The sequence below is a fragment of the Hetaerina americana genome, unplaced genomic scaffold (assembly GCF_022747635.1).
Source record: "Hetaerina americana unplaced genomic scaffold, ioHetAmer1.1.p SCAF_12, whole genome shotgun sequence".
In the NCBI taxonomy this organism is placed as follows: domain Eukaryota; kingdom Metazoa; phylum Arthropoda; class Insecta; order Odonata; family Calopterygidae; genus Hetaerina; species Hetaerina americana.
Window position 1 is genome coordinate 20,936,818 of NW_027286292.1, and position 15,370 is coordinate 20,952,187.

Sequence of the window (15,370 nt, forward strand, 5' to 3'; positions counted from 1 at the left end):
TATCTAAACACGTTACGGTAACAGACATATTTTGCGTAATATTTTAGAAGTATGCGTCCAACGCGGTTTGAGCGAGCACTGCCGATAGAAACTTAGATTTGGAAAATACACGGGAGTCCATGACGGCAATTTCACGACAAAGAGGCAAATGCTTTTTTGTCAAATCGCTGCAAAGGTGTTCGGCGCCAGGAATAAGATTTTTTAAATTTCATATTCAAAGAATTTTGATATTAAGCTCGAGAGACATGAGAACTAAAAAAGCGATGGCCTGATATATTCAGTTATTGTTTTGAAATGTATATCAAGGATATCATAGCATGCAAAGCATCAAACTGGCTGCAAAACTGGAACGAATATTTTTATTTCCCTTTGAACAAACTGAAATAACCGTATATTTTATTCATTAAAGTTAAAATGTCTCGATTCCTGCATACTTATATTTATCTTGTTTTTTATTCTTTAAATTAAACTTAATAATCTATTGCAGCTAATATAATACTTCCTAAATTTCAGACACATTTTAAAAATTTTGCGCGAAGTGATAACGACTTCCATTAAATGTAAATGAATTTTCACTATCGCTAAGTAGTAAAGTTCATTAAATTCTTAAGTTGAACTCGTTTTTGAAGATTAAGAGGTTATGCTAGCCGTTCTTTGGGAATAATTCTGGGTCTTCGAAAGAATCTCTATACAATTTGATAGAAAAACCATTTAAAATCACTTGCAGTTAGTATCGCAAAGCTTCGTTTACCGAAATGTTGATTTTATTTTTTATTGACTGTAAATTCGGTTTGCCTAAAATTCATTTTAATCCGAAACATAAAGAAAAGAAATTACCGAACACTGGTACAATCATCAGTTCAAAATTGGTTGTCAACATTTGTTGAACAAATTAAGTTACATGAATTTTGGTCAAGAATACCAACATCATGAGGTATGAGCAAATTCAATAAATAAACATCCAAAAGTTTTGCAAAAATAAATCGTTCTTGAGGCATATCAGTTCTAGTCACAAATTATTCACTCGATAGTATGTGACACCTCGGCCATGCCTAAAAATATATTGTATTTGGGTACGACCACAATGCGTTGAAACTAGTGGAACCAAATGAAAACGTCCTGCGAAAAATATATGGTATTCTTCTTTCATTCACAAATAATTCGTAAAAAACAACAAGTCATTCAAGATTTAATGAAGTGGATGTTTTGGCGACGGTGAAATTCTTTTGAACTTTTATTGCTTGATCAGGATGTCTATTTTACTGAAAAGTTATATTTACTTAACTTCATAATTTAAATTATATCGCTTCTTTTAAATAATTTCACAAAATTGGATACGCATTAGACAGACCTTGAGCTTCAATTATAATTTCATCAATTGAATTTTATCGTAAAAACGAAGATTAATTTTTTTTAAGAACGGAGAAGAAAGTTGACCCTTACTGTCAGTGCGTATCCGGGTGTCAGCTTGTCCAAGTGCTTATATAAAATGCAATTGCAGTTTTATAAACTAAATGAATAAATTCATGAGTATACATCCTAGGGATCTGTCACAAGGTTTTATTTTATCAAGCAAAGGGAATTTTATTTTAATGCCCTTGAAAATATAAGAGTAACACCTTAGAAGATTAAGCGTAACCTTCTCCTGAGTAAATCTATGGGAGATTGTACTCGTATGCCATCAATATACCGTGATGCTTATATCACAAAATCATTTTCAAAGGCGTATTCGGCCAAAACTGTTTTAAAAATTACACAAGAGTTATTCCTTCTTATTCAATAGGACTATTTATCTTTTTGCTTCTCATGCAATAATGGCTCTACATCGTCTAAGGAGCCATTGCGGAACATTATTAGTCATAACTAAAAACAACTGGCTGTGTGTGAAAAAAATATATCATTTAACATTTATGGAAACTTCTGGGCAATAATTTAGGCAATTTGACTGCGGGTTCAATATTATGGCCAGTTTATTACAAAAATATAATTCGCGAGATTTACAAAACTTTCCTAGAAATTATGACAAAACTGGACAAGAAGGTTCACAATGTTGTTTTAGTAGGAATTAATCGCCATTTGGAGCTTTTTTCTAGCAGATTTGAGGCAACTGAATGACACGAGTGCATTTAGATGGCCCTTATGTTATATATATATATATATATATATATATATACATATATATATATATATATATATATATATGTATATTTATATATATATGTATATATATATATATATATATATATATATATATATATATATATATATATATATATATATATCGTATATACAAGTCAAAGACATTCGTAATCATTTTTTTGGTATGGTTAAGTGACGATGAATGTTTATAAACGATAGCATTTAAATTGACGGGAATATTCTACTCAGCTGCCCTAAAAATGAGATTTTGGAAAAACTAGAAGCAATAATCTCTTCATTGGTTTCAAGGAACTTCCACTCTTAAAGAGAAAGAGAAAATGCTGTTATTAACTTTTAAATGAAGGCAGCATTTCTAAATTCTGAAGGGTTGCAAGAGCTTACGACCCCCCGTATTAAATATGCCAATCTTTAAAACACATGTTAATAGCAACCGAATTTATCTGTTGTGCCCAGTTCAACGATTATGAACGCCCGTTATGTTGAGAAATTGCCAAAATTAACGTTATCTCCCGATAAGAAAAAAAATCCACTTAGTCTGCATTGTTACCAAGATAACACACAAGGATGTGAGAAAAAATAAGCATAAATTTATAAATCCTGTCGTCAAACACGAAAAACTTAGGGGTGCTTATGAGACAAAGTAAATCCATGCTCCTTCGTGACGTTCTCGCGCCGCACGTGACGACGTGAATCGGTCACAAAACTTGTCCGTGTTTTCGAGATTAAAATCCGATAATCTTGGACTGTTTGGCGCTTAAACCTAGAAGACCTCGGTTAAAAGGGGTCCCGAGTTTAAAATTGGTCCCTAGCAGAAACTGCGTGAGCGTCTAAAAGGATATCCTCTACACACGAGAGTCAATTTTTGCGACGATCATGCCATTGATATGGGCTTAAGCACCGAAACGTGTTTGGCCATTTTTCACAAGGCGCGCAGATTTTCATATAAATTAAAAAAAACAGCAGAAAGGAAAAAGGAGTACATTTAAGCAAATTCTAGACGTAAGTTAATGATAAAACCGCAAGAGAATGTCGACTAAAAAACGTTTCCGAGTATCAACCAGGAAATTCCAGGGTATTTATCTTGTTGGGCTGAAAATAAGTCAGGGTCAAGGCTGCACGCCAGACTCAAATTAATAAGTTCCCTACGACTTTGCTTTTCACGAGTACATAGCGCGCACTGCAAACCTGATTTGGCGATCGAGAAAATGTCGTCGAGACGCTGTGGCGGCTATAAAACGCACAAGAAAAAGAAACGGGTGATGACAACTACTCGGTTTGAGAATTCTCCATAGTGTTTTCAACGTTAAACAAAAAGATAAACGTATTTCAAAATTACTAGCATAATATCTAACATAAAACTATAAATAACCTCTTCTAACTATAAAACACTGAAACAGAAGTTGGTAAATGCGAATGGTCGCGTGCGGAATGACTGGGGTCGAGTGCTAAAAATACACGGATTCATTTTTCAAAACTCCGTCAACCACATCAAGAATATTTCAAGTGAATATGACATTCCGATTAACGCACGCCTTATACCGATAAACGCTGCAATTCCTGGGGAGCACGATGGACTGAGTACTCCGATACGTAACCCGAGAAACGAAAAAAACCGGCATAAAATGAATGTGTTTCATTTCTTAAGCTTTCACTCGGTCAGAACGGAGAAATGTTTCCATAAATTTATGAGTACCGCCACAGATCGCAAGGGCCTTCTTCAGAGGGTGCCAGGGAATAAACACTGCCGTCCTTAGGTCCATTCTCGGTGATATATCCCAACAAAAGACAAAATCCTTTTCACTTATAATATAAATCCTTTCGGATGGATTGAGCTTATAAATTCTCTGACGTAGCCATTATTATGACACTCGTAGGGGGAATAAAAACTTCTTTCCATGAAGCATGTCATGCTACTTCGAATGGTTCCCTCCAACAATTTGGCTCGCGTATATGTACCTAAAAGGATGCCCTGTCTGGTGCCATCAGCAATCCCGCCCGACTCCATGTGATAAATGTCATGCGGGGAGAAAGAGAGAGCATAAGAGGGAATCGATTTATTTCATTCCTAAATCGTAAATGGTCTTAGGAGAGAAAAGAAGTCGCATCCATTCGATCAATAATAGCAAAGAAGTGATAGACGTAAGCTGTGGATAAATAATACACATGCCAGAGTCACACCCTATCTTGACCTCACTACCCCGCTATCCCTACCGGCCGATGTTTTGCTTCTTATAACGCTAGTGTTCGGTTTCTTGCAACTCCTTCACCTGCCATGACAAGTTTTGCCTCCACCTCATCCCCTCGTACACTTCATAAGTTTTTCCTTCCTCACGAGTAGTTTTTCTCAGTCGATTCTACTAGGTTTGTCCGAAACACGCTCCCTGAGGTGAAAATTGAGGTTTTTGGGGAAAGGAGAGTGGCTAAAATGGGCTTCCTGCAAATTGTAAACGTGTGGGTGAAACGCTTGTGGCGGTAGTGCCGGGTTTATTTGAGCGCTGGGGTCGCGTTGCGACCAACCTTCATCGCAAACTTGGTAAAAGTAAATGTGGAGTGCACAGCTGAGGTGGTCGGTATTCGAACACGAGTGCCGCGGGTGAAAAGGGACGAGAGCGATGCCCACAAACACAGGGATGATCTTGAGAGAAAAAAAAAACTTTCCATTCCCCCACCCAGAGGCAAATCATGCAGTTAAAACTCACTTTACCAAACGCGGCTTGGCCTCAATTAAAAATTTATTCTGTGCATTTGAGAGCTGTAGGGATTCGAAATGAACCAACGTTTCAATGGTGCACGGCAGCGGTATGAAATTCGCGACGGAGGATTCATCTTATTCCCCTCATATTTCAAACACGGTCTCCTTTAAAAGCCGAACTTCAAAAATTCTCACGAGCTACCACCTTATATTCTCGCCATATTTTACAGCGTCATATAAGGTGTCAAATTTCTCGGCCCCATCATTTTTTTACGATGGCCACAGTGATGTGCAGAGTTTATGCACGGAACAGATAGTGTCAATTCTGCCCCAAAAATGGTCTATTGTACGTTCGACCGAGTTCTAACGCACGCTTAACACCATATGCTGTACGCCTACGTAAAATAAAGAGGACTGTAAGATGTGCATTTATGAGGAGGGGTCGTTCGCTAGCCAACTTGAGTTACACATATTTGAGGTGTAGAATAAGAGCTCTGAGACGACGCTTCCCGTTAACAAAGATTCACCAAAATAATACTCAGTTAACTCAACATCTACCAAGTAATTAATATCAATTATTTCAAAAACATTTAGCGATTATATCATATGTGAAACGGGATACAATTTTGCGTACAGTCCCAAACATTTTCATTGCAAAGCCGGTAAAAGGATTAACTTTTCAAAGTCCTTCTAAAGGATTACATATTTAAGCGTGTCAGATCTGTAATAATAGAACTCTTAGTTCTTAAAAAAATGTTGAACGTAACTCATGCATTAGATGTAAAACTAAGTAACACTTTTGAGTTCTTATTGTCAGAATTCAGTGAAGTGCTCTCAACCTTAGGTGGGTAAAAGTTAAATTTTTTAAATCCATTCTTTGTGTGCTTACTTGCGTAAAGATATGGATATGATTGCGGATTTTATACAGTCAGAGTGAACGAGAGGGGGGGTCGATCTCAGCCGACTCCAACGGCAGATCGAAAACCGCTAAAATAAAAAGCTTATAATAAAATATGCACTAACACACTACACGAAATCCCGCAATTCCATCTTATCCCTAGCGACAGACTTGAAGGCCCGTCGAGGATCGTGTTTCCAGATGTACGCGGCTAGCGAACCGACCACGAGAAGGGAGCTCAAATCACGGCCGAGGAGCGCAGCACCCGGAAGCCGGGAAGCAAAGAGCTCCGAGGACGGGAAGGAGTCCCAGATGTAGCATGTGGTTTGCAGCGGGATAATACGGGTTGTCAGTAATGAGAGGGGCAGGATCAGGGAGTCAGGGCACAGGATGGTGGGTTAGAGTTAATTAATAGAGGGGAGAAAAGAAGCATAATGAAAGACCCTAAAATCCGTGCCGGATATGATTGGAGCCATCGATTTTAATCCAGAATGCGAAACGAAACTTCATTCACCGCCTTGTATTTCATCGACGCAAGGAGTTGAAGGCAAGGGGTGATTGTCTGATTGTGTGCGGGGGAGGTTGTGGTGGAGCGGTGGCGGATTTTATTTAAAAAAAGTACCGCGGGGGTTAGGGGCGTGGACCCTACGCCCCCTGAGAAATTCAAACTCGGGAAAGGAAACCGTGAGCGAACCAAAACGGCATGTGCTCTGACAATCTAAATCCCCTTTGTTACCCCCAAACCGGGTGGAAATGAGGCGACGAAACCGCAGGTGGCGGGACGCCCGCGGATCTGTTTTATTTTTTGCACATTTTAAATGAGATCCGGAAGGGAGGGGGGTTGGCGGCGGGGGGAGGTTGGTTTTCTTTGTCGCCGACTAACCAGCCTACCTCACCCCACCACCCATCTCCCACCAAACGAAACCCCCGCCACCGCTGCACCACCACCCACGAAAATCCTGCCTCGTCCCGCACGGAAAACAAATACGGATAACTGATGAAACGGTGGGGAAATTTCCGCGGCGGCAATTCGCGGATTCCTCGTCAGAGGGAACGGGGGATCGCCGCCTCGAAACTTCCGAGGGAGGAGGCGGGGGCACGCGTGAATGCCGAAAGGAAAGTACGAAATGAGTAAAAGAAAGGATGAGACGACGAGGCGAGATCAAAGACGTGAAGCGGGTGAGAGAGCGGTTGACAAGTGGGGAGTCTTTGTGGCTGCGGGGGAGGGAGAGAGGAGGACGGAGAGAAGTAAGGTGAGAGCGGTGATTGCGAACGCATGTTTATTCGAGTGTTGGTGGGGGGAGGTTGAGAGGGAGAAGAGGGGTTCCAGTGTTTCCCCAAAATCGGCTTCCCATTCCTCCCCTCTAACCTCGCAGAGCACTCAAAATGGCCGAAGGCGGTGTCGAGAGTCGTGGTTTGACAAGTAAGGGGAGAAGATTCTGGTGTTGTAAAGGCTCAGTCCCTTTTTACCATAACCCACACCAAAGAGCGGGGACTACTTCCCTATGCTCACTCTAAGCACATCTCAGAAATGAGAACTTTGCCCCCCCCCTCTGTGCGTCAGTTTCTCCCCATCCCGGCTGTTAAACTTCGGATATTAGTGCATTGAGGTACTTTGGTTCGAAGCGTTTGTTTGACGGGCGGTGCGATAAGAAAGACTTCGGGGAATGATGAATACGATGTGCGCCGGGCCCCACGCGGCATTCGGCCGGCCGGTTTGCGGAGCGCCGGTAAAAGTTTTGGCCGGCGTGCGACGCGGAGTCAGGCCGGGAACATGATCGTCGGCGGTACGGATAGTTGCACCACCCGAACTTCCTATCAGAACGTTTAAGCGGAGGGATATTTTCCGCTTCCGCAGGGGACTTTGTCATGCCTGGGCTCCATACGAGAGTGTTTTTCACCCTGAACGAGGAAAAAACGCGGAGGAACGGCAAAGAAAAGACTCACGCGTCATTCATGCTTTCTCCTTTGTCCGTCTGTGCATCCAATCCTCCCGGAGGATTATCCTACCTGAAAAGCCTTCTTTTCTCGCTAGTGAAAGAATCTCCCATTCCATCAACTATTCCACTTCTACGGTCGTTTAGGTAAGAACGTCTTCCCTTTTGGAAGCGATACCCCTCCAAAACCCCCATCCACATGAGGCGGAGATTTTCGGTAGGCCCGCCTTGAGGGCAGGCGAGCGCTGGGAGAGCCAGTGAGCGACCTTCCCGCTGCCCGACCCGGCGCTCGCCTCCACGACCACATAGTTCCCACACTCTCCGGCCGTTTGGGCACCGCTTCGAAAGCCCCGAGGAAAACATGAGTTCGTGGGGCCCAAAAAACAACGCTCAGATTAAGGGGGAGGACTTTGAAATGGGCGGTGAACACGTGGTCTTCCCTACGAGTCGGACTTCGAATTCGAGACCAAAGGCCTTACTAGCCAGCCTCGTATGGAGGACTCGCACTATTCGTATCGCCAAATCCTGTTGTTACACCTCCCGTGGACGAAGCTTTGGAAGGGACGTAGGGAAAAAGGGGCGTCCGTGAGGCGGGAGTTCGCAAGCAGAGCGGGCTGAGATATATTCCGCGAGCTCGGGCGTGTGACTTGGCCCAGATGGGTGGATGGGAAAAAGATTTTCCTTTGGAGGCCCCCGACGCGACGCGGAGATCGCCGAATGAAGGGAAAATCAGATTAGGGAAAACAGCCGAAATGCTTCTTCCGCTCTTCTAAACCTTCTAACGCGTAAACACAAAAGTCTTTTTATCTCCCCTCCTCACATACATCATTTATTTTCACCGCTTTCTCATACGCATAACACGCACGGAAACGCAAAATACAAAGTACACCCACACGATTTGTTAGTCGGACTGTGTGAACGTGGCTAGAGCGGCTTCCCGGGTGTCTTAAAGAGATATTTCCCTTTCCCTTCCTTTGCCTTTGCTTAAATCCTGCCGTAGTTAAACGAGATCGCAGTACGGAAACAGATACCTTTTTCGGAAAGACCCGAAATTCCCAATGCCGAGCCTTCCTTCCATCCCCCCCTCTATTCCGAGTTGAATGCCTGCAAAACATTTCGCATTCTTCTTTTTTTCCTACATATTTATTAATTTTCACTATTGAAGAGGAAGGGATCTAGGCTTGGGGCACGTGGGATATTCGCGGACCAAAGAAAATTCGTTCATATTCCTCGAAATTTCCCACGCAGGCTCCAGCGCCACGGCAATCCGCCCAAAAGGAAGCCTTGGTTACCGGGACGCGGGAAGTCCACCACCCGGATCCCATGAGGGGATACACCACACGCGACCAGAATGAATTGTTGGACGCCGAAGAAAGGGGGCTAAGTTTCGGCGTAAATGGGTGAGGGAAAAGGGAGTGAAACGGGAAAAATGGGGGGTTGAAAACCCCTGCCCTTTCTCTCGCTGTCTGAGCCACACGAGAGACTGGAAGAAAAGAGATCTCGGGAGGCGAGAGGAAAAGCTTCGGATGCCAACCCGCTCGGCGTTTGAATCGACAGAACTTATGCAATACAGCTTCGGTATCCCCCCAAAACTTTTACAAAACAAACTTTGGCAAAAGTTCCCTTTCCGTTTAAGGCTGGCACTCTTTGCGCTCCGCGGTGTTCTGGTGGTGAAAAGTTACTTATATCACCTTTTCGAATTCTCTCAGGAGGATTAAATAAAAATCGGTGGAGCGAGGGTGAAATTCTACATTCGCGGGATGCTGCAACACGTAATCCACTGGATACGTGTTGACGCGCCTGTGACAACAACGAGAAGTGGCGCGCGTTTGTTTTTTTGGAACGTTCCCTTCTTTCTCCTGAACGACCGGAAGTCGAACTGTTTATTATTCACGCCTGCGGAGCCAAGGTGGATGAACGGTGAAATAGAAAAAGGAAAAAAAACACCGAATAAGAAATCTTCCACGTACCTAAATTGCCATGATAGCATCTGATCTTCGCCGAGAAGTCACTTTTCAGGATGTGGCTATATAATAATTCTCCCGTTGAGGAGCACTTGTCCACGAGGCCACGGAGAACACTCTTTGGGAGGACCAGCAGTGTCGACAAAAATCACACTTAAAACTTCACAAGAACTTTTCCTTGCCTTCCCCCAGGAGAAGAATAAAAAACAATAACTCCGTCGCTTGGGGGAGAGAATACGATATCACTTTTCTCCCGGTAATCTTTTCCTTCTTGAGATCCTTGCAGAAAAATTTAAAACCGATACACTTATCACCAATTCCTCACGTCCCGAGGAACAAACCGGCGACCAGTAGGGTGCCTAACCACCAGTTCACCCCGAGTTCCCAGTACGCCGGTCGTTGTCTCAACTCGGGACTCCCACGAGTTTCAAGAGTTGTCGATCGTGGGGACCACCGCTCGCAAGGAAGGAGTACACTGGTTCGCCGTCGGCCGAACACTAACGGGCTATCCTTGCTAAGTCCGCCGTCTCTCCGTTTCCCCTCCCGTGCTGCCTTCGCCCTCCCCGCCTTCGGCCTCCCCTCCGCCGGCTTCCCAGCGCCCCTCCCGTCCTCCCCCTCAACCCTGCCTGATATCTTTATTACCCCTCCTCCTCTCACGCTCGTCCCCCTCTATCTCTCTTACTCCCAGCAAGCACGTCCCCTTCTGCTCCCCTTCCCCGCTGCAAACACTCCTCTTCGACAACACCACCATCCCTTGCGCTCATCCCAATGCAAAAGCCAAGCGACCTAACGTTCAGACGAATACGTTTCCCACAAAGATCGGTGTTAATACAAGTTTTATTACCAGCATTTCCCAAGATTTTGCACACGCGTAAATGACCCTACCGTTTCTTTTAAAACGGCCTGTAATTTGATAAGTGGTCATTAGTTATCCCCCAATACGGAGACAGCTGTAACTCGCTTTACGCTGCCATTACACGCCATAGAACTACGCAAGGAAATCAAAAGCGGATATTTCTTATTAACTTGTAAATTAAGTTAATTTTCGTTCTACAAAAGCCTATGCCCAACGAAATCATAGCACCGTTATCGTAGGTAACATAAAATTTGTCATTGAGTTCAAGGAAGAGCTTAGTTATTAGATCAACAAATGTTCTAACCCATAATTCGGCCGAAATTTTGAAATACTAAATGGTTGGGAAACGGGCAAAAAAAATCGATTTTTGAACTGTATCAAACGCTTTTTCATTGTTCGTTGGATGCGTAAAATATAATAGTTGATGTGATAAAGGCAGAAGCGGCTATAGCCGGCATATAATTTTCAATATATTTTCTTAATTATATTTCAAGTAAATGAAATACATCATTTGTAAATTTGGTTAGCAAAATATCGATTTCTTAGGAATAAATTATAAAAGTTGAGAAAAATGCAGATCAGAATGTTAAAAAGAACCTATACGTTCCATATATGGCGCAGTGATCTAGGTTAAGGATTAATATAGCTTGATACACCACAATATGTCAAAACTGTAAAAAATCGTACCGGTATCTTTATGACAAGGCTTAAGTGGTAGAGGTAGCGAAAAGTTATTGCAGAGTAGAGGGTGCTCCAAGAACATTGCTTTATTAATAGCAACCGGAATGTGAATTAATTAGAGATGGATTTTGTTGAAGGACGACTTGAGTGAAGGGGCTTCGCTCTCTTACTATGCGTAATGTCACTCGCAGGATAACAATCAGGACCCAGAGCCACTTGTTCCTCATCACTGGACCTGTTCCATATTCTTCAAACTGAATGGCGAGACAAAATGGGACAAAATTCGGCTTAAATTTTGAGCAAAAAGACAGGACGAGTCCCCAGCGAATGACAGTGTGACAAAGAATGCAGATAGCCCGAAGCCGCCGTTCCCGACGAAATCGTAATCTGCAACCCAATTGTCTGGAGGCGATCGGAGGAGAAATCCATTCCCAACCCGCTGACTTACTCCTCTGGCGATTTGTGAGATTCTCATCCGGCGAAAACCGTCGTTCTGAAAATTTTTCCCCTTCACAAGGGCCGCGTTTGCAAACTAAAGTTCAGAATCATAGCACGGGTATTAAAGCGCTTGGAGCCGACAGCTAATCTATCTTTTCTCAATTGATTCCATGGCGCTTTTCGGAACAATTTCATTTTCATCAATAAAATAACAATACTTAGAATATTTTCCGGGAAGACCTTCTCCTGCTGAAAAAAGAACTAAAATTGTAAATTGGAATTTGGTGTAATGGGTGGAATTTCCTTTCTAGTTGATATGTCTACAAGGGTCATTGATTACCATTGAGATACGACTCCTTAGCATTCATTTCCGAATTTTATTTAATAATGAAATATTTTTCATGTTTTCATAACGTACTCAAAGTATAAATGCAGCGTTCCTTTAGCACTAGGCTCATAGTGGTCCATGAAAAAATTAAAACTCGCTGAACACATAAAGATTGGAAAGCTGTCCATTAGAAATTCCTGATTACGCATTCGGAAATTAGAGTACATGACATATGCCCTACACTTGCAAGTAAGTAATTATGACACTAATTTGACGATAAACTAATCATAAACGACGAGCTTGATTTGGATTAAGAGTTGCTCCCTCGCTTGTTTGTAGATCTCTTCATTACTTCGGCAAAATGGAATCTTGCGATTGGCTGGTGTACCCAGTACCAAAATCATTTCCAATTCACCTATATTATTACACGATTACTTAAAAACGGTGCGGATTTCAATACGCCAGCAAAACGCACGCACAAACGAAACCACATATTATAATGACAAAATACCTTGAGGTACCTAATCCCAGAACCTATTTCGACACCATGCAGACGACACTCTTAATTGAATATTCATAATGAGGCACACAATTTGCGGACTATCTAATAACGAAATACACAGTAAACCTTTTGAAACTGGATTTTTATACGGAACCTGCTTCTCTTCCTGAGTTTTTCCGAGCCTAGAAAAATAGGTCCTCAATTTTGGGTTTCAAAGCATTCCCTAAGCTAACCGGCGGTAGTTTCATGTTGTAGACGTATAGATTCCTTGTTACTCGATCATTTCTGCCCGAAAGTTACTTACTCCAGTGTTAATATCCGGCAACGTCGTCTGTGACGTAAGTTGACGTAAGATTCAAAATTAATCGCTGCTATGTTTTCATCCGCATTTCTCTCCAATAGTAAGGTGCTAGAGGTACTACTTTTATTTAACATTAATATCATCATTATTGTAATATCTCACATCTCTTCTAAATAATAATATCCAACCTCAATAGCCTGTTTGTAACATCAAGCGTTCCATTTGTTAAAATGGCATCGTTAACGCTAACCCGCATACAAAAAGAAATGGCAACAACTTCCATGCTCATGTGCTCTTGACCAAATGATGTGGCATTCACGATGCTCCACCTCCTAGAGAAAGGGAAACCAGGAGGATATGCTGAGTACCACTCCCATTGCTGGTACTAGTGCAGCGATTTCTCAGCCGTTGAAGAAACGGGCGCTGGAGGTGTTACAGTAAGTTCACTCGGATAACAATCAGGGAAGACTGGATGGGAATTTATAATGTTACAAATTTTACAATAAATATACACATAAATTGGAATGGGTGATAACTGCCTCTGTTTCGGCATGGCCGACGTACTTGGCGCTGTAAGCACGAGGTTGTCGGAGTGCCGCTGGGAGATCAGTTTGGTCTACAAGCATCGCGTCTGGTCTGTGGTGGCTTTTACCTACTCAGAAATCGTGCGTTACTGAATTCCCATCCACCCCGCTTGCTTATTGACGAGTCGCAGGAATGGATTATCCCAACCGGTCCCACATAAATCGTTTCAATGAACTCAATGTCTTCCCAGAGACACAATGCTCCTGTAACAAACCACAGAGCAGGCCCAGCACGAAGTTTTAAAATATACCTGCCTGATTTAACGTTAATATTTTACCTTGTCACGTCAAGCGTCCGGGTAAAAATATAATTGATGTTTTTGGTTTTAATTTTATGGACTTCGGCCTTATTATGAAGGTTTAAAAATTATCAAAAGGAAGATGAGTAGATTCAGTGGATAGGGCTGGGTTAATTTACAGTAAAAAGTGATTTGACGGGATTGTCCGTTTTCTTTTCCGAATGATGTCTCTGGGGTCCCCCATCTTGACTTAAGATGTGTTATTTTTCAGCTGCCAGGTGTTCCTGGAAAACCAAAGACGGAATAGGGAATGAATCGCCTGTTTTGTGAATTTCACACGCCGTTGAGCTTAGTATGGAATGAATTTTACCCTTACCTATCAAACTTACCTTTAGGTAAATTACTGCAGTATTTATCAGACAAATTACATAAGACACGCATATCTTCCAATGTTTAACTTATTTTTAATGCAAGATTATCCAATCTTAGGATGCCACCGCGTAGTTTGTTTTTTGGTTGTGTTGCCCAAACAATAACCTACGCGGTGGCGTCCTAAAAATGGAGAGCCTTTCATCTGAACGCCGCGGAAATCTAGGATCTAATATTTTTAACGCAGTTTATAATGTTTATTTCCATGGAGATGAAATATATTTTAATTCATGCTAACACTGCCAATCATATGATTTAATCACTAAGTATAGAGAGTTGAATGAAAGACAGAGATTACTTTTTAAGAGGAATGCAGATAAGATAATTTAAAACATTTTACAAATGTCTGAAGGAAATACGGCCTTAGCGTTAATACAAATAAGGAGTCGCATAATCTACTACTTTGACCATAGCAAGAATTTCATTTGGTAAAAGAAGGGCTAAGAAGTGTCTCATTTTTATCGTAACCATCCTTGGTAAATTTTAAGTTATAGGCTTTCAAATGAATAAAATACGAGTAAGTAGAGATGTAATAGCTTTCATTTATGGTTTCAATATGTGTAACGCACCAAATACACTTATATGTATACATAGTTCACTTTTGGTATTAAGTATTCTGATTGATGAGTAAACAATTAGCTATGCTTTAAGTCACAGACCCAAAAAGTCCCCAATTGATCATGTCTATTACATAAATATTATGTGCATGCATAAAATGTGATATCATTTCTTTTAGATAAAAACTATGACATTCTAACATAACACATTTATGTAGCAAAAGCAGGGCTGGAATGGCATATATTTCTTTTTCTTTTATACCGCGTTGCCAATTGCTATCTGCTAACAACGTATTAACTCTGCCAATAATGAATTAAGCTACTTATGAACTTTTTAATACAATGGTGGAATGGATTTTGAAGGAATGGAATTTAAACTGTAATCATAAATCAAAATAGCTTTTCTACTACTACGGAATGAAACAAATTCATGTTCTTAAAATATAAGTAATACTTCAATTGCAGAAAATTTATCTTGAATTTCAGAAACCCTCGCTTTTGCATTACTCCAATTATGCCCTTCGGATGCTCTAGCTTCCCCTAATTTGTGGGGTTCCTTTATGAATTTAGGATTGTATTTGTCCAATATTCATCGAATACTAGTACAATGCGCTAAACAGGTAGGCGCTGTACATTAAAAATACAATTATGATGGAAATGTACAAACCTAAGTTAATTATTTATCCGAAGATAAAAACTGACATGCACACATAATTAATATTAAAGTATCAAAGTTTGTTACAATTCTACCCAAGCTCAATGTTCTTGAACCTGAACTTTTATATATTTTCTCCTCTGATATAT

The 15,370-nt window shown here is 41.5% G+C and overlaps 1 protein-coding gene across 1 annotated transcript in view; it reads right to left on the reverse strand.

The window, feature by feature from the left end:
- The window catches only part of olf413 (DBH like monooxygenase olf413), an 868,967-nt gene extending 858,836 nt beyond the window's left edge, over nucleotides 1–10,131 (reverse strand). Inside the window, exon 1 of the mRNA XM_071582772.1 lies at nucleotides 9,658–10,131. The gene's annotated coding sequence lies outside the window, so the exon portion shown is untranslated. The remainder of the gene's footprint in view (nucleotides 1–9,657) is intronic.
- Nucleotides 10,132–15,370: the final 5,239 nt, after the last annotated feature.